Genomic DNA, 20592 nt, shown 5'->3' with positions numbered 1-20592 from the left:
TGGATCTTTCATGTCTCTCTGTTGGAGATTTCCAGGGAATTTCTCTAGTGCTTATCTGATTAACTGGGGGCCAATTCACTAAGCTCCCAAGTCATGGAATCTGCTTTAAGCTTTGAGGCACTGAAACAAAGATGCTTAGACAAAGATGGCGGAGATAAGAATTCATAGTCCTACAAAGGCTAGGCTGTAGAGATAGAGAAAGAGAAAGACCTTAGGACAGAATTCATACAGCTATGCCGCTAGGGAGGGGCGGGTACTCAATCCTAAATGGCAAATGGGTGACAGAGTGGAAGAGGCCTCCTTTTCTATTTAACTAGCCACATCATTAAATAGCCACATCGCAGCAGTTGAATGATTACCAATCTGGTTCAAGATTATCCAGAACCAACAAGAACTAAAATCTACAAGAAATCAAGCACTCAGGGTGGAAACTGGGCAGAAGCACAAGGCCGGAAGAAAGAATTTTTGTGTATGAGGGTTGCTACTTTGGGGGATTTGAACCATGTGAATGTGTTACTCCTTAAAGAAATTAAATGCAAAAGATCTACGGAAAGTTTGATTTACTCCACTAGTTTGAAAAAAAAAAACAACATAACATCCAATTCAACATTTCAATTAGGCAGATCTCTCGAAATTAGAGGTTACAAAAGTACCTGTTTCAAAGTATGGAAACCACCACCTGTCAAGGAGTCCCGAGCCCTTTTGCGCTCTTAGTCTGGGGACAGGGACGTTGAGGGGCTCAGGCCTTTTAGGGTTGGCTGAGACATGCTCAGTGACCATCTCCATGCCTGGTAGGACTAGGTGGTGAGCAAGTCACTTCCTACAAGGCCATAATATCAGAGTCAGTGGCCAGGGCAGTGATTAATGATCTTATTTGCAGAGAGAAACCCTCAGGGAGAAGCCAAGTGCCAAGAAGAGAGGCTGGCGAGGCCCTGCCCAACAGACTGAGAGAGGCAGGAGGGATGTGGAAGGCTGCCAAAAAAGCAGGTATGCAGATAGGAGGCAACCCGTAGTGGAATCCATGCCAAAAGGATGAGATAAGTGAAGAAAGAAAATTGCACCCTGATGGGTTTTAGCTGAGAAGTGTGGTGTACAAAACTAACACAGTCCACGGGGGCAAATCAGACAGGCGCTGGCCACTTCCAGCCGGGTTGGACAAGTATCTCTGGGAGAATGCCAGGAAAAACACTATTGCCTGCCCCCCCACCCCGCCCCATATTATTTACAGAGAGAGACGTGCCAAACTTTGATAAAGTGGAGAAGTTAAAACTAGAGCCAAAATTGTGATCTGGTCACCCCAAGGAAGAACGCATGCATAAAATAAGAGGGGACTGTGTTTAAAAAGTCAGCAGCTATGACAGATTTGCTTTCAGCCATGCACCATCCCAGAGCCCCCGTGGGGATGTTCAGATAGGGCAGCCTCAGAGGGAGGAAGGCCAGAAGGGCTCTTTGGGGCCTCTCCTTTCATGGAAATAAGGTGTCTGGCAGCCTCCAGAATGGGGCCCTTTAGGGAAGAGATGCAGGTTCCCCTCAAGCCGTAAAATCTTTCCTCTGGTTCCCAGGGCAGTTATAGTAGGTCACCCATGGGGACTGAACAGCCACAGATGAAAACCAGCTCTTTTAGCTCAAAGGCCATCCTCTCCTGACCTGCTCATGGCCAGCAGGCTGCAAGACGTGAGATCTGAGAGTTATCACAGGTCCCCAAGGGCCTTGAGCACTGGCTCAGAAAGGCCCTGGAGCATCCCGAGCTCTGTGGGATAAGGGCAACACACACACTTCCAAGACAAGCAAAGAGAGCTGGCTCTATAATTTCCTAACACCAGGGGAGGAGGCAGAGGAGTGCAGACCATGTAACTTCCCGAAAAGCGCAGCTGGCCAGCTCACCCACACTGTGAGGTTACAACTCCCTAAACTAATTAAAAGGCAGAGCATGAGAATGTCTGGATCGCTGCATAAGCATCTCTTGGAGAAAATATGTCTATGGTGTTGCGTACCCAGTGCTCCCTCTGCACTTCCAGGAGCCAAGCTGGACACAGGTGATTATGGCTTCAAACGAAATAGGTGTGTAGGGGTGAGTGAGTATTAATGTGTGTGTGTGGTGGGGGGATAGATGGGGGGGAGAGAGAGAGGACGATGGGTGGATAAGAACCCAGGCAGAAAGAATTACAGTGATGGGCAACACTGAAAGCAGGCTACCATCTTCCCTCCAACTCTCCTCAAGGATGCCACAGGCAACAGGCTCACAGGGCATCACAAATCAGTGTGGCCATTAGAGAAAAAACCAACCAACCAACAGACACACAACAAAAACAGAAACCAGAAAAAATTTAAAACCAAAAAACCCTACAACCTATAAGGGGGTGTTTTAGCATTTTAGTTGGTGTTTTTGCTTGCTTCCTTTCTTTCTTTCTAAGCAAAAACTATCGTTTGAGTTTAACCCTGCCAGGAGCCAGAATGGGCTAAATCAACATTGAGAGTTTCTTCTGCTTTGTGAATTATGAAAAGGAAAATTCTAATTCTTTCCTTGTAATCACACTCTCTCAGGTTTGGAGAAATCCCATGGTGCAGGAGGACCGAAGCAATTGTGTATCTGTGGATTAAGGGTGCCTGTCAGCAGGGTGCCCCCTCAGGAGCCCTGCCCACCTAGAGGGCCACCAAGAGTTATTTCATGAGAGTGTCCGGAATGCAGCTGAGCTGCAGGATGTCAGATAAAACTCCCACACCAAGAAAGAAGCAGAGGCAGCGTGCCTCCCATCTCTTCCCTGGGGAGGGCCCTGGAGAAGGCTGGACTTTATCCGACACAGTGATGAATTACACTATCTGGGCTTATGAGAAAGAAAGGACAAAGGCTTTTGGGCAAGATATTGGGGGGTGTGTGTGTGCGTGTGTGAGTGTTAACTGTCCCTTGGCACTGGTCCACTGGGAATCCATCCCAAATCCTTGACAAAGAAGATTCTGAGCTGAAAAAGCAAGAACCCCTTGAGTCATCTAACAGAATAGCCCTGACCTTAGTCACAGGTGTGAGGTACCAGAAAGGAAGTGTGGCTCCAGCAATGGCAGAGGCAGTTGGGGCTGACACAGGACACCCAGAGGCAGAGAGTCAAGTAGGGCTCTGACTCCAGCCTCAGGAAAACTTGGATGGTGGCTAAACACTGCGGAAGGCTCCTGGACTCTTTTGTCAGGCAAAAGCTGGGCTGTGCCGTCGGTGGTCTTGGACTTCCGCGGACTTTCTGAGGAGGAAGATCAGAGCCAAATGTATTTTTGCTGCCACCTTGATGCCCCTCCCTCAGCCAGGCATCAGGTGGACCGTGCTCTACACATAGGACAACATTGTGTGTCCTGGTAAATCAGAGGGTCAGAAGCACATCAGAGGGTCGGAACTCAGAGAACAAGAAACTGCAGAAAAAGAAACCTGTCTTCTGAGGAAAAGAAACTACAGATTCAAAAGCTTACCATCGATGCATCCAACTTCCACTTGGTGGGGAGACTACCCATAAGTATTGAGGAGGGAGGGAGGACAGGAGGCTGTGGGAACATCCCTCCCCTCCACAGGCCCACCCTGCCCTCAGGTTTCGAGAGAATTAACAAACTGTTTCAGGACCCCCAAAGGCAAGATTTCCATGTCATCTGGTACACACACACCCCCTTTGGCTCTTCTGTGTCAACGGTTGTCCTCTCCTGCCCCTTCCACCCAGGCCCGGCTTTCAGGGGAAGCTCTGAGAAACTTGTGAGCTGTTCAGAGATCAGCTGGAGACTCTGTAGGCAGACTCTGTGTCCCCAGGTCCTGCCCTCACCCAGTATGAACAACACTAGGCAGTGTTTGAGTACTTCATATACCCGTGTACTGTATTTCCAGCCTATCTTTACAAGGCTAATTCTGCTTCTATGTCTGCTTTAGAGATGAGGAAACCAAGTTAGTCATGAAAAGAGGAAGTGACTTACTTGTCTGAGGTCACACAGACAATCTAGTCCCATGGTCATCCCCACAGCCATGCATGTCTTCAAATCCATGCTCTGAAGGACCTTTCGTATTATCAGGATGAACATCTCACCCAACCCAAGAATCCTTTTAATCATACTCCTGGGATGGTGCTGGGGCTCTTCTTGGCCAGGGAACTCTCTAGGCCCCCAGGGAGCTAGCCCTTCTCTGTAAAGGCATCCACACTTGGCATGCCACAGTATTCTCCAAAGCTGCTTTGAAGACTACACTGTGTCTGTGTCCCTCCTGCCAGAGGCTAATTCTCCCCTCCGGACAGGGTAGAGTAAACCGTGTCCCACATGCCCATGGAAGCCCTTGACAGAAAGGTGGGTTATCAGGCCACCCCTGATGCTCTCTTCACCTGGCAGTCAACCTTACCTCCACAGCCCACACCATCCTTGTTCCTATTCTCTGAATGCACTTGTTCCCCTAGCCTTCCACGGGTTCTGCAAGTATTTACCTAGTGCCTACCAGAAATATGGTACATGTGGGGTGTGCACAGGCAAAACACAATTCCTGTCTTGAGGCGCCATCTTGGAATGGGAGGGTGGATGGAGTGCCCGCAGGTGGCTGCTCTATGGTTGGGGTCAGCACAGATGGGGGCAGGGGGTGTGCTCTGAGCTCAGGGGATGGAGACACTGACAGGTAGCAGGGCACACACTCGTGTGGGTGTATGCACATGCTGTATGAGTGTGTGTGCGTGTTCAAAACTGCATTCTAGAGGAAGGAGGAAGCCCAGGTTTGGGAACTACTAGAGTCCAGGTTGTGGAGGACCGGAAGTAGGTTTGAGAGATCAACAGGGGCCATGAAGGCCGATGTATGAGACTATTCTGAGGGTGTTAAGGGAGCTATTGAAGGCCAGTAAGCCAGGAGAGCAAAACAATCAAATTTAAATTTTAAGAATTATTACTCTGATTGTAGACTGGAGAGAAGCCCGGAATGCAGACAGGACTGGAGGCAGGAGACACCATAGCCCTTTTAAGCAGAGCACAGCAGGACTCTAACCTCCCTTACACGGAAAACTGAGCTCCTATCAATGGGCCTGGGATGACAAGCTAACCAGCATTCACAGCTCACTCCTGTTTCATAGCCATGGACGACTGAAAAATTCCCTATACGTACAGCAATGTCGGCTCTCTCCCAGCATCTACCTCTACCACCGACTGTTTCAAATTTAATCTTGGCAATTTCGGTTCTTTCTTTCGGGCTATTAAAAATCTGTGTGCATCTTGATTCAACCCCTTCATTTTTACTTAAGGGGAGTTACTGAAGGATTTGCCAAAGGACACGTGGTTAATCAGTGGTGGCAGGAACGCCAGAAATCTGAGCCTGGGTTTTCTGACCCCTACGCCAGGCAGCCTGTTACTCTGCGTCTCCAGGAAATTGATCTGTTAAGAGGAACTGGAATCAAGATGGACTAGAAGCAGCTTACTCGGAAGAACAGGTCTCAGTTTACAGACCCCCCGAGGCAGGAAGGGAGGACCCCGTATCCCTTTCTAGTATTTCCTCCTGCTGACTGAAAGGATCCCCCGGTTTGAATCTAGGATCAACAGGGATGGCGTTACATGTCCCGAGGCAACTGAAGGTCACAGTTGTTCAAAGCCAATCACTGAGGCACTTGACAATGTCAGAAGGCTGAGAGAATTTCATAGGGTGAAAAAAACTCTCACAAGCGAATGAATGCTTAACAAAAGCTCCTCTATGGGACTGAACTAGTTCAGGACGTAAAAGCTGTTCAGGGAGACTGGACAGGTGATGGGAAATAGGACACCCATGGGGGTGGGGGCGGGGAAGGGAGCTGCAAACAGAAACTTCTCTAGATGAATGCCCAGAGAATCAGGATCCTTCTTAGTTGGGATCTAATGCATTTCTGTCTCTGGACAGAATTTCTTCAGTGACTGGTTTCCCCTGGGCCCTGCTCACTCATCTCTGACCCTCAGTACCAAATATGAGCAGTAGACTATATGCAGAGCCCTGTGCCCAGACTAACCAGCGTCCTAGGTCTATCCATCCCCCACCACGCAGGCCACACCGTTAGCTCTTTTCCTCTTGATGTCAATGCCTTCTTTCCTTCCTTCTTTCTAAAAACACAACAGACTTCTGCTTCCAACCAGCTCATACTGCATGCACTCTGTGAACTCATAGGAACCCCACCCCTTCCCAGACCCAATTCTTTCCCTATAAGCCATCCCCTCGTTCTGCACTTGAATCCCGACCTCAAGTTTCTCAAGTGCAAGGCTCTTTCTGTTCTTAAGCCAACTGCCATTACGGAAAATCAAACCTGTCAGACAAGCACGGATTTTATTGATCCCTTCAAAAAAAGCATATGCTCGTTCCTCTAGTAATACCTGTTCATTGGCCCCATTTCATAAAGGGACCTGAAAGCAATGAGGAGCAATTCCAAAATATGCTCGTCAGGTGGACACGATCAATGCGAACAAACCTGCACCTACTTTTCAAATACCAGGCACCACAAGCATTTTCAGAAGCAGCAGATCAAGTCCGTGCATTTTGCTCCGAGCCCCCAAGCTGGAAGAGCCCCACACAGTCTGGACCGAGTCCTTGACCTCTCCCAAATCCTTTCCCTGTGGTCTAACAAAACTTTCCTCCGTGAAGCGCTGGCCTGAACTTATCCAGTTCACGAGATCAGGCAGCAAGAGCTTCACTAAAGCCATTGACCAGAGAATACTTTTTTCAAGAGAATTTTCTATAGCTGGCTATCTGGTTTCTCACACATCTTCAGTGACACCTGAAAAGCTCTGTTGAAGTGAGATATATTTGTCTGTGTCTGGGTTACTCAAATTGCTTCTCTTACTTGCCAGGAAATTCTGATTTCTGGCAAGAGATGCCCACACATGAGGTCCCACACAGTGGAAAAGAAAAGCCTCACTGACAGAGGTTTCCAGAGGATTAAACACAAACCATGTTTAAAGGATGGAAGGAAGGAAGGAAAAAGAAAAGGAGAAAAAACTAAAATAAAAGCTTCCTCAGCTTACCCACCCAGCACGCCACCTTTCACAGAGATGCTCGGCACTGAGCTGCTCTTGACCATCAGCTACTGGTCCACACCATTCTGGTGCCTTAACTTCTAACATCACTGGCAGAGTCAGCGCGGCATCCAGGTGAATGTGAGGCGCCGCACACCGCTCAGCCCCAGCCTCCTCCCAAGCCCGCGGAGCGTACCTGATGGCGCCATGCTGACGCCTTCCCTGTCCCCGCCTGGGGCAGCACACACGGCTGGCTCGGAGGGGCCTCGGCCACCCTCAGCCCCTCGGCTGTCCGCTCTCAGCTGCACACCCACCTCAGGAGCCACATACGCGCCCTCCTGCGCAGCTTCTAGCTGCCCAGTAGCTGGAGAACCAGCGGGCGAGTCAGTCAGGTCTGGGCGGTTTGCTGTGATTGCTTCGCGCCGCAGGCCGCTTCCTGTCCTGAACCGGAAGAATGAAGGAGGGTTTGGGGCTTTTTGGTTTTTGGTTTTTAGGACAGAGAGATTTTCAACAAGGTTCCTTTTCTATGTGTATACAAGAAGGTGCATTGCGCTGTTATCTGTAAGAGGAAATAACTGAGGAAACCTGCCGGCCAAATGGCGACCGAAAAAAATTCTGGAGCAGTAAGCCCCTCCCACTCCCGTGTGCCGGGCACGTGTTCCCAGACCTCCCGTGGATGCCGGAAACCGTGGTTGGTACCAAACCCGATTTATACTACATGAGTATACGTACCTGTGATAGAGTCTATAAATTAGGCCCGGCAAGAGATTAATAGTGAAGTAATAATTATTAATAATAAAATAGAACAATTATACCGATAGAGTGTATAGTGTATATAGCTTACTTTTAGAAATGTTATGTGAATGTGGTCTCTCTCAAAATACCTTATTGTACTGTCTTACGGTTCTTCTGGTGGTGATGTGAGATGATAAACACCCACCTCAGACGATGAAGTGAGGTGAAGGATGTAGGCATTGTGACGCAGTGTTCACTACCTGTGACCCTCGGGCCATAGGATCATCTGCTTCCTTCCAGATGGCAGGTGACCCCAGGGAACTGAAACTGGGGGCCCTACTGTATTTCCATATAGCGGAATGCAAAAGAAAAGAATCTAGGTTTGCTACTGTGAAAAGGTTTCTAAGATGTACTGCTGGGTGGTGGCAAAAAAGCAAGTTGCAGATATTATTTGCAATATGGTCCAAATTGTGTTTTTGTTTATGCTGAGAAAAATGTCTAGAGTGATTCACAAGAAATTTGGAACAATGGAGGCTCTGGGGAGAAGAATTGGGGTGGAGGAGTAATCTTACTTTTTTGGGCACTTTTTGGATTTTCTTCCCTCCCTTTTATTCTTTCTTCCTTCCTTCTTTTCTTTCTTTTTAAATTTTTGGAAGGGGGAGGGAGAGGATGGGCAGAAGGAGTGGGAGAGAGAATCTTAAGCCAGCTCCACATCCAGCACAGAGTCTGACTCTGGGCTTGATCTCACAACCCTGAGATCATGACCTGAGCCAAAACCCAGAGTCAGACGCTTAACTGACTGAGCCACCCAGGGGTCTAATAAAGGTAGTTTTATAATAAAAGAAGTTTTTTAAAATTCCTTTCTTGTCTAATGAAAAATATCTTTGTCAGCTGGCCAGGAACTTCTGACAAACAAAATTTGTCCATTAGCAATCAAACTACAGTGGGTGATTTTGAAAAGAGAAACTCACATCCCATAAAAGTATATTGAACAGTAGAGCTCAGGGAGACTGGGGCAGAGAGATGTCTTCAGGAGACAGATTCTGATACTGCCCCAAATTGAGAAACACTAATTGAACATACTGGATTTTTATTTTGATAATTTTATAAACTAGAAAATTTCAGCAGATAGAGAAGACAGTACAATGAACCCTCTCTCATGCACCCAACACCAAGTCTCATGAAATAAGATGGTTAATCCTGTTTCATACCTAAACAACCCCCACCTTTTTTCCACCTTCTAAACATCATGTCACCTTAGCTGAAGGTATGTGTTCTAATAAATTAACAATTCTTTTTTAAACATTTTTAAAATTTTTAAAAATTATCAATAATCCCTTTATATCATTAAATATCAATTAAGTATTCAAATTTTCAAAGTCTATACATTGTATTGGGTTGCTATGTCTGCTATGTCCATTTTAATTTTCAAGTTTCTCTCCCTCGGTTTTTTCTTGCAACCTATTTGTTGAAGAAGCCAAGTCATTTGTCCTACAGAATTTCCCACGTTCCAGACTTTGCTGATTATATGCCTGCGGTATTTCTGAGTATGCTCTTCTGCCTTTCAGTTTCCTATAAATTGTAGTTAGATCTCGACTTGTCTGATTAGAGTCTAATTCTTTGGCAATAATATATAATGTCTTGTGTCTTTCTGTGATACTAACTGCTCTTGAGGATTATTATTGTTTGAATTGTGTCCCCCTAAAAGACATGTTGGAGAACTAACCCCCATGCCTGTGTATATAATCGGGTTAAAACGAGGCCCACCCTAATCCAGCCCTTGTGAGGAGGAACACTTGAACACAAACAGACTTAAGAAGACAACCATGTAACAGAGAGGTAGATATTGGAGTGTTGCATCTGCAAGCCAAGGAATGCCAAGGTTTGCCAGAAAACAGCAGAAGCTCAAAGAGTAACAGCAGGTCCCTTCCCTTCAGAGGGAAGGTAGTACTGCCAACACCTTGATTTTGGACTTCTCCAGAACTGTGAGCCAAGAGATTTCTGTTTGAAGCCACCAGTTTGTGGTACCAGTTTGTGGTACTAGTGTGGCCACCCTAGGAAACTAGTATGATTGTCATTGTCCATTATTTCTTTAAAGGTTTGAAAAATGATGACATTCCTTCTAGATACTCTTGTAAAAAGAAACATCCCCTCTTCTACTATTTGGTTACCTTGAAGTTTAACTTATGTGGCAAAAGTAAATTCTTTCTCTTTACTCAACTGTTCTCCGAAAAAATGAGTTGGTTTTTCATCGTCCAAATGTGAATGATGGCATTATTTTCCTATCCTTATGAACTTGTGAATTTTCAACATGATTCATGTGTTCGATCCTTTTTGGTTTTTCTTATTCGTGTTTAAATTGTCCCATTTGTGACCACTGAAAGCTTTGACAAGTGGACTTCTGAGTCCTTTTGGCGTGATCCTAGAAATTTCGGGTACATGTGGTGCTCCAGACCCATCATGTGTATTCCTGCCTCTGACCAGAACCACTCATTTCCCCAAGGAGCCCTGATTCCATTTAGTGGGAAATACTATTCAGAGACTATGATCTTGCACCAGGGGCATGCATTGTATTTGATTGGTCATTTTTTTCTGAGCCTTTTTAGGGAACAGAACTATGAAATAGAGTTTTCAAAATAAGAAAATGTATCATCAGTTCATACTAATATATATATTTTTTATTTGATGGCGAGAGAGAGCAAGCACAAGTAACGGGAGCAGCAGGCAGAGAGGGAGAAGCAGGCCTCCTGCCGAGCAGGAGCCCGATGTGGGGCTCGATCCCAGGACCCTGGGATCGTGACCTGAGCTAAAGGCAGACAGTCAACGACTGAGCCACCCAGGCGCCCTCCTACTAATATTTTTTCAAATTTAAGATTATAAAATGTTTACTAAATTTTTAAAATATGTATTTTTAATTGAAGTATAATAAACCTAGCGTTATATTAGTTTCAGGTATATAATATAGTGATTCAACAATTCTATACATTACTCAGTAATATTACTCAGCTTATCACAGTAAATGTATTCTTAATCCCCTTCACCTATTTCACCCATCCCTCTACCTTCCTCCCTTCTGACAACTATCAGTTTGTTTTCTGTACTTGAGTCTGTTTTTTTTAATTTATCTCTTTTTTTCCCCCTAAGATTTTATTTATTTACTTGACAGAGAGAGAGAGATCATAAGTAGACAGAGAGGCAGGCAGAGAGAGAGGGGGAAGCAGGCTCCCCAGTGAGCAGAGATCCTGATGCGGGGCTTGATCCCAGGACCCTGAGATCATGACCTAAGCCAAAGGCAGAGGCTTAACCCACTGAGCCACCCAGTTACCCCTGCTTATCTGTTTTTCTTGGTTTTGCTTCTTAAATTCCACATGAGTGAAAACATGTGGTATTTGTCTTTCTCTGTTTGACCTATTTTACTTACCATTATACACTCTAGGTCCATCCATGTTGTTGCAAATGACAGGATCTCATTCTCTTTTAAGGCTGAGTAATATTCCATTGTATATACACCACATCTTCTTTATCCATTCATCTATAGATGGACACTTGTGTTTCTTTCATATCTTGGCTCTTATAATGCTTCAATAAACATGGGGGGGTGTATATCTTTTCAAATTAGTGTTTTTATTTTCTCTGGGTAAATACCCATCATCGGCATTACCGGATATTACAGTATTTCTAATCTTAATTTAAAATATATATATATTTAATTTGGGGTTCCTGGGTGGCTCAGTCATTAAGTGTCTGCCTTCGGCTGCTAGTCTGCCAGTCTCCCTGCTCAGTGGGAAGCCTGCTTCTCCCTTTCCCACTTTCCCTTACTTGTGTTCCCTCTCTCACTGTGTCTCTCTGTCAAATAAATAAATAAAATCTTTAAAAATATATATTTAATTTATTTATTTGACAGAGAGAGAAAAATCACATAGGCAGAGAGGCAGGCAAAGAGAGAGGGGGAAGTAGGCTCCCTGCTGAGCAGAGAGCTTGATGAGGGGCTTGATCCCAGGACCCTAAGATCATGACCTGAGCCGAAGGCAGAGGCCCAACCCACAGAGCCACCCAGGCGCCTAATCTTAGTTTTTGGAGCAACCTCAATACTTATTTCCATAGAGGCTGCACCAGTTTGCATTCCCACCAACAGGGCACAGGGGATTCCTTTTTCCCTACATCCTTGCCAACACTGGTTACTCGTCTTTTTGAGTCTAGCCATTCTGACAGGTGTGAGATGGTATCTCATGGTTTTGATTTGCATTTCCCTAATGATTAGTGATGTTGAGCATGTTTTCACGTATCTGTTGGCCATTCATATGTCTTCTTTGAAAAGATGACTATTCAGGTCCTCTGCCCGTTTTTAATCAGATTATTGGGGTTTGTTTTATTTTTGTGTGTGTGTGTGTTGAGCTGTGTAAGTTATGTATTTTGGACACTAAGCCCTTATCAGATATATCATTTGCAAATATCTTCTCCCATTCACTGGGCCTTGTCATCTTATTGATGGTTTCCTTCACTGTACAAAGGTATTTAAATTTGTATTCCTAATAGTTGATTTTTTATTTTGTTTCCATTGCCTCAGGAGACATATCTAGGAAAATGTTGCTGCAGCCAGTGTCAAAGAAATTACTGCCTATAGTTTCTTCTAGGAGTTTTATGTTTCAGATCTTTAACCCATTTTGACCTTATTTTTGCATGTGGTATAATAAAGTGGTCCAGTTTTATTCTTTTGCATGTGGCTGTCCTGTTTTCCCAACACCATTTGTTGAAGAGACTGTCTTTTCCCCAGTGTGTGCTCTTGCCCCCTTTGTCATAGAATAATTGACCATGCAAGTGTGGGTTTATTTCTGTGCTCTCTATTCTGTTCCATTGATTTGCATGTCTATTTTTGTGCTAGTACCATTCTTTTTTGATTACTATAGCTTTGTAGTATATCTTGAAATCTGGAATTGTGATACTTCCAGCTTTTTTCTTCTTTCTAAAGATTGCTTTAGCTATTGGGAATAGCTCCATACAAATTTTAGGGTTATTTGTTCTAACTCTGTGAAAAATGTTCTTGGTATTTTGATAGGGATTGCATTAAATCCGTATATTGCATTGGGTAGTATGGACATTTTATTTTACTTTATTTTTAAGATTTTATTTATTTAACAGAGAGAGAGAGATCATAAGTAGGCAGAGAGGCAGGCAGAGGGACGGGGGAAGCAGGCTCTCCACTGAGCAGAGAGCTCAATGTGGGGCTTCATCCCAGGACCCCGAGATCATGACTCAAGCAGAACGCAGAGCCTCAACCCACTGGGCCACCCAGGTGCCCCAGTATGGACATTTTAACAATATTTGTTCTCCTAATCCATGAGTATGGAATAGAATGTCTTGTCATTGTGTCATCTTGCATTTCTTTCATCAGTGTTTTATAGTTTTCAAACTACAGATCTTTCACCTCCTTGGTTAAGTTTATTCCCAGGTACTTTACTCTTTTTGGTGCAATTATAAATGAGATTATTTTCTGAATTTCTCTTTCCACTACTTCATTATGTACATAGAGAAATGCAACAGATTTCTGCATATTAGTTTTGTATCCTGCAACTTCACTGAATTCATTTATTAGTCTTAGTAATGTTTTTGGTGGAATGTTTAGTGTTTTCTATATTTAGTATCTTGTCATCTGCCAATAATGAAAGATTTACTTCTTCCTTACCAATTTGGATGCCTTTTATTCCTTTTTCCTGTCTGATGGCTACAGATTGACTTCTAGTACTGTGTTGAATAAAAGTAGTGGGAGTGGACATCCTTGTCTTATTCCTAATCTCAGGGGAAAAGTTATCAGTTTTTCACCATTGAGTATGATGGATTCTTCATATATGGACTTTATTATGGTTATTATTTTAAGGTATGTTCCCTCTAAACCTACTTTGTTGAAAGTTTTTATCATGAATGTTGTACTTCATCAGATCTTTTTCGGTTTCTATTGAGATAATCATGTAGTTTTTCTCCTTTCTCTTATTAATAAGATGTATCTTTTTTTAAAAAAAGATTTTATTCATCTATTTGACAGAGATCACAAGTAGGCAGAGAGGCAGGCAGAGAGAGAGAGAGAGAGGAGGAAGCAGGCTGCCCACTGAGCAGAGAGCCTGATGCGCGGTGCGATCCCAGGATCCTGGGATCATGACCCAAGCTGAAGGCAGAGTCTCCAACCCACTGCGTCACCCAGGTGCCCCGTCTTATTAATGAGATGTATCTTGTTGGTTGATTTGTAAATCTCATATCACCCTTGTAGCTCTGGAATAAATCCCACTTGATTGTTGTAAGTGATTTTTAAAAATTTATTATTGGATTCAGTTTACCAATATTTTGTTGAGGATTTTTACGTCTGTGTTCATGAGGAATATTGGCTTATAGTTTGTTTTGTTTTGTTTTGTTTGTAGTGTCTTTTTCTGGTTTTGGTATCGGGGTAATACAGGCCTCATAGAATGAATTTGGAAGCTTTCCTTCCTATTCTATTTTTTTGAATAGTTTGAGAAGAATAGGTATTGATGCTTCTTTAAGTGCTTGGTAGAATTCACCTGTGAAGCCATCTTGTTTGGGACTTCTGTTTGTTGGGATTTTGATTTCTGGTTCAAATTCATTGCTGGTAATAGGTCTGTTCAAATTTTCTTCCTGATTCAGTTTTGGGAAGTTATACACTTCTAGGAATTTATCCATTTCTTCTAGGTTGTCCAGTTTGCTAGCATATAATTTTTTATAGTATTCTTTTATAATCCTTTGTATTTTTCTGGTGTCAGCTGTTATTTCTCCTCCTTTGTTCTCATTTTGAGTCCTCTTTTGTGTGTGTGTGTGTGAGGAGTCTGGTTAAAGTTTTATCAGTTTTATTTATCTTTTCAAAGTAACAGCTCCTGGCTTCATTGATCTTTTCTATTTTTTTGTCTCTTTCATTTACTTCTTTTCTAATCTTTATTATTTCCTCCCTTCTACCAGCTTTGAGCTTTGTTTGTTCTTTTTTAGCTCCTTAAAATAAACTTTTCAAAATAAGAAAATGTATCATAGGTTTACACTAATATTTTCTATTCAAATTTAGGATTATAGAATGTTTATGAATTTTTTAATTCTATATATCTCATCTCTTATCATAAAACTCTTGGTTTCTATTAACATTAACATAATTACTTATTGGATTTATTCTGTAATATACAGCTAAGTTTCAAAATAGTAATATCAATATTCTTACTAACAACATGAATATTGAAAACCTTAAGATTTTTCAAGTTCTTTTTGCCTTAGGATATCTCCCACTAGGGTGTATTACAACTTACTCGGTTAAAAGTCTCTTGAAATAATTCCTATGTGTGTGATTAGCCACCAACTAAAGATACTGTTGTGCCTCATTTTGTTATTTTATTGAACTTTGCTTTATTGTGCTTGACAGATACTGCCTTTTTTTTTCTTTAACAAGTTGAATCAAACAAGTCTGTTGGCACCATTTTTTCCGACAACATTTGCTCACTTCATGTTTCTGTGTCACATTTTGATCTTTCTCACAATATTTCCAATTTTTTCATTATTATTATATCTGAATGCGCTATCTCATGGTAAAACTTTCATGGATGAGGAGTTGCTTCTGATGCATGAGCAAGGACAGTGGTACTTAAAGATGGACTCTACTCCTGGTGAAGATGCTGTGAAGACAGTTGAAATGACAACAGAGGATTTAGAATATGACACACACTTAGTTGATAAAGCAGCAGCAGAGTTTGAGAGGACAGACTTCAATTGTGAATGAAGTTCTACTGTGGGTAAAATGTTATCAAACAGCATCACATGCTACAGAGAAATCGTTCATGAAAGGAAGATTTAATCGATGTGGCCAACTTCATTGTTGTCATAGTCTAAGAAATTGTCACAGCCACACCAGCCTCCAGCACCCACTGCCCTGGTCAGTCAGCAGCCATCAACATTGAGGCAAGACCCTCCACCAGCAAAAAGATTACAACTCTCCAAAAACTTCAATGATGGTTAGTGTTTTTTAGCAATAATCTTGGTTGGCTGGATGCAACTCAGAAAGGATTCTGTGTCCAGTATGGTGACCCAGCTTCCCCTGAGCACCCTGAAAGCAGATGGAGCCATAAAGCTGTTGAAGTTTTAAATGCAAACAACCTTTGGACCAGCAACTTCACCTGTATGAGTTTACCAAATCACCAAAAAATACACCATAAATATGTTCAAGGATGTTTATTACAACATAATTTATCATAGGGGTGGAAAAAAGAAAACCTGGTAATAACTCAAATATCCATCACTAGAAGATGGATCAAATCATGGAACATCCAGATAATGGAAAACTACACACATGTTCAGAAGAAGAAAAACAATCTGGATATATTATCGTAGCACATCCTTTAAAATAAAGTAACAAAGCAAGGTGAAAAATAATGGCTAGAATACAATCATATGGGTATAAGCCTGAAAAGGAGTTAGGTGATGGAAAAACAGATCTATATGTCATTATACATGCAAGTAAAGGCACCTTAGTTTTCTAGAGGAATACACTGGTAACAGATTCCAATGTGTATTTTTAGGGGAAGGCCTGGCAGGGAGAAGGAAATGGAGAATTTTAAATTTTGCATCTTTCTGAAGTCCTAAAATTGTTTCATTGTGCACATATTACTATTATTTTTAATAACCAAATAATTTTTTAAAAAATAATGGTTGGCTAGAATCTACTTAGGAGAACACAATCAGACAGATCTTGAATGTGAGATATCCAAGGAGAGAAAAAATTCAATGTCATGAAAAACAAAGAAGAGTAAGGAACTATATTAGGTTAAAATGGACTTGAGAGACAGAACTATCCAATATAATGTATATACCTTAATTATATTTGGGGTGAAAATAACTATAAAAGACATTTGGGGAACAAGTACAAAATTTCAGTATGAACTGTGTATAAGATGATGCTATTGGATTCTTGATTTTCCTAGGTGTGATAATGGAGTGGCGGTGATATGATGGAATATCTTCATTCTCAGGTAATACACACTGATTTTAGGGCAAGTCAACATATCTGCAACTTGCTGTCAACAAAAGAAATTACTCAGCCAAAAGAAATCAGAGAGAGAACATGTGCACAAATGTCACAAAATATTAACAATTAATGAATCTATGTGGAGGGCTATACGTGTTCATTGTTTTATGAACCTACAAAAAACTTGAAGGCTTTCTGTAGACTGAATTTTTGTCTTAGGAAAGGTTCAGGGGAAAAGTAATGCTGCTCTTGCCAGGAGACCCATAAATGACTGGTGATTATGAGCTTATTGATCTTAGCCCGGGTTAAACCACGAGGAAAAAACCATGAAGCCACCAGAACTCTGGGGAGGCTAGATTCACCTGGGTTCTGGGACAGCTCTCACCTCCAGAAATCGAGGTCCCCTGGTATCTCTCCACCCTCACTGTGCACCCAGAGCTGGGCTCAAGCTCTTGGTTTGACCCATCCATCCAGTTTCACAGTTACTGTAAGAACTTACCTCAAACACCACCTCAGGTGGCTGCAGTGGGGACAAGTTCCAGTGGGTCAACCTGCCTGGTGTGACTCCACCTCTAGCAAGCAGAGTGGGTTTCTTGGTGGCAAAGAGGTGGTTGGCTGGGGACAGAGGCTTGAGGGGCTACAGTTAATCCACATATCTGTTGGACCCCCACTGGGGCTGGACACTGCCCTGCTACTGGTTAGGATAAGATGTAAATGCAGTGAATGGTGCTGTGAGGCAGGCACTTTGCTGAGCATCTTAGCCATCCACATGGCTAAGCCAGCCTAGATACTACAACTCTCTTTCCCAATAAAGAAACAGATCCTCAAATGGGCTAATTGGCTTGCCCAGGGACACACAGCTTATGGTGTTGGAGCTGGGACTCCAACTTGGTTGTCTCTAGTCACAACCTTAACCACTTCTCCCTGTTCCTGTCTGGTTTCCAGCCACCTGGGCCTTCTGGTTCCTCAAGCAAGCCCCATTCCTCAAGTCTCAGGAACATTCCCTGACATATTCTTTTCCCCAACCCTTCTTTGTCCAGCTAAATCCTTCCCATTGCTCAGCTTACACTCAGCTATCATTCCTCAAGGGAAGCTTTTCTGAAAGTGGCTCTTCCCCTATTGTCCATATCCTACTATCATATAATCGCATTAATTATCAATCCTCCCACAAACTCTGAATGTCTTTTTAATAAAAAAAACCTCCAGCCTTGGTATGGAATCATGGTAGGGTCCCAATTTTCTGACTCAGACCCTAGGTTCTGATATATTGGCCAACATCCGAGAAAGCAGGTTAGGAGGAAGGGCAAGATGGGGGAAGGGAGTGGTTAAAGCAAATAGCAGAGTTTCCAGCAATCAGATTTAATTGTATAAAACTTTGAGAGAGACCCTGTGGGCCCACAACTTTTGGGCGATTCACTTTTTTTTGGAGGCGTGGTGACAAGAGAGGGTCGTTCTAACCCAGCGGTTAACAGAGGCATTGTAGCAACAACTGAGAGATCAAGTTCCCGAGGGCCACACATGTGCCTGCGGACAAGTGTGCTGTGCTCTCCCCCTTCGTCACCCCAGCCATTCATGCATCTGTTCACAAATATTTACTGCACCCTGGTGGTGTCAGGCACTGCTCTAGGCTCAGGGGAATAAGGCAAAGAACAAAAGGAAGCTCCTGACCTCCTGGGGCTTACATCCTAGTGGGGATGACAGTTAACTGATAAATACAGAATGTGTCAGTGGGGGGTGGGGAGGGGTGGAGATAGACGTGGAATGACACAGATCAATCAGAGTAAGAGGAGAGCAAGTGAGAGGAAGGGCTGTGTGGGTACAGGGCTCAGAGCAGGCCCCTCTCGGAGAGGAACCTGGTGACAAAGGCGAGCTGAACAGAGTAGGGTGTTTCTGGGATTGGATTAGTCATGCCAACAGAATGTCATTGGAAACCTGAGCCTCTTCCTTCAGCACTGTTAAGTAACTGCTAGTATTTAAGTCATCCCAGAAAGCAGGACAAACCTCCCATTGCCCATACATGCACTTCACTGAAGCTTTTTACACCAAGGCAATGGTGTGTGGCAGCTACAGCTTCCACCTACCCCACACCCACAGTGCCACCGGGCTTCTCAATGCAGGCCCCTCTCCTTCCTCCCTTAGCCCCAGGGCAGGAACAACCCTACCCCAGCATCTCATTCAGAATTGAGGCCAACTCATCCTAGGGGTGACGCAGGTTCCTGTTGCCCTTGGTCTCCACCCAAAAGGCAAACCCCTCAGGGCAATGCCTCCTCTGCTCTCAGCTCCACACTGTTTTCACCATCCTACCCACTAACCTCATGTCCCCATTGCTCCTGAACTCCCCCCGACCCCTTCCCTGAAAGTCCCCTGGGGCCCACACCCAGGATTGTCCCCACAGTGCTCCTCTGCATCTCTGGGAGGACCCCTACCAGCCTCCCTTCACCATCTTCTCCAGGGAAGCCTGCGCATTCCACCACATCTGGGGGACCCCAAGAGGACCAGCCATCCTAGCTCTCCTGGTGCTTTGCTTGTCCCCTCCTTCATAAAAACATCTGCTGATTCTTTTTTTTTTTTTAAAGATTTTATTTATTTATTTGACAGAGACAGCGAGAGAGAGAACACAAGCAGGGAGAGTGGGAGAGGGAGAAGCAGGCTTCCCGCTGAGCAGAGATCCTGATGTGGGGCTCGATCCCAGGATCCTGGGACCATGACCTGAGCTGAAGGCGGATGCTCAATGACTGAGCCACCCAGGCGCCCCCTTTTTTTTTTTTTTAAAGGTTTTATTTATTTATTTGACAGAGACAGCAAGAGAGAGAACACAAGCAGGGAGAGTGGGAGAGGGAGAGAAAACATCTGCTGATTCTCATGCCTTTTCTCCCCTCTGCTTTTCCTAATCAATGCCCCTGTCAAATTCCGGGTCCCCCATAACGGTTATTGAGGAATTGGCTCCTACTGTGCCCAACCACTCCAGCACTTCCAACCGCCTCAGGGAATGTGAAAATCTGGCTGATGAATCTCTTAAAACTCCCTGGTTTCTTCCAATGCAATGACCTGTATCTATTTTCTACTCAGCCACCCACAGCAATTAAGTGGTCCCAAGCACAGAAACTGGAAAAGAAAATAAAGATGGGCCAACAGGAAGCAGCAGAAGCAAAAACAAAATGGTGGAGGAGACAGGATTTTTCTCTAGAAATGGCTGGGCAGCTCAGAACTCCCTTTTCAGGGTGGGGTCAACAGGCTTTATGGGTGATTTCACTTGGTTTAAAAATGTACTGCACTGGTCAGAAATGAGAGCATTCTGGTTAATAAAACATGTTTGTATAAAGACAATGAATCACGCATACATTATTAAACATACAAAGATGAATAAATTACATTGAAACTTCAGTGACTATCACTTAACCCTTATTTGCTGAACAACAACATCCCTCACATTTACAGAGTCCTTTTACACATTTTATTTCATGTGATCTGAAAATGCGCCTGTCCTGCCATGCCCCCCCAACCCCGCCCCGACCACCACCCAGTAGGATCCTGCAATGACTCAGGCTCACTGTTCAGGACTCCAGACATCAGTGCATTGTGTTAGCCGAGACTGGCTTGACCGAAACATCACCTAGTTCTAAACATGAATGAATGTCTGCCAACAACAAAAATTACTCCCATAAATGTTGGGGGGAATAAAGTTGTAGAAGAATAGATTCAGTATGAACATTTCTATAAAATTTAAAACACATGAAATTGATGGGATACCTGGGTGGCTCTGTTGGTTAAGTGGCTGCCTTGGCTCAGGTCATGAGTCCCACATGGGGGGTCCCTGCTAGCGGGGAGCCTGCTTCTCCCTCTCCCTCTGTCTGCTGCTCCCCTGCTTATGCCATCTCTTTCTCTCT

At 43.8% G+C, this 20592-nt stretch overlaps 2 long non-coding RNA genes across 2 annotated transcripts in view; one reads left to right on the top strand and one right to left on the bottom strand.

Moving 5' to 3' along the window:
• The window catches only part of LOC116568093, a 29588-nt gene extending 21683 nt beyond the window's left edge, over positions 1-7905 (bottom strand). The window contains exons 1-2 of the long non-coding RNA XR_004276503.1: positions 7851-7905; positions 7163-7407 (exon numbers count right to left, since the gene is read on the bottom strand). This is a non-coding gene — a long non-coding RNA (uncharacterized LOC116568093). The remainder of the gene's footprint in view (positions 1-7162; positions 7408-7850) is intronic.
• Positions 7906-7950: 45 nt separating this feature from the next.
• On the top strand, positions 7951-20048 carry LOC116568094. The gene is made up of 3 exons (XR_004276504.1): positions 7951-8008; positions 16662-16709; positions 19775-20048. It is a non-coding gene; the product is annotated as an uncharacterized LOC116568094 (long non-coding RNA).
• The last annotated feature ends 544 nt before the right edge of the window (positions 20049-20592 follow it).

This window comes from Mustela erminea, chromosome 10, assembly GCF_009829155.1.
Source record: "Mustela erminea isolate mMusErm1 chromosome 10, mMusErm1.Pri, whole genome shotgun sequence".
Classification (NCBI taxonomy): Eukaryota; Metazoa; Chordata; class Mammalia; order Carnivora; family Mustelidae; genus Mustela; species Mustela erminea.
The sequence above is the reverse complement of the archived record's forward strand: the minus strand, read 5'-3'. Positions and strand labels throughout refer to the sequence as shown.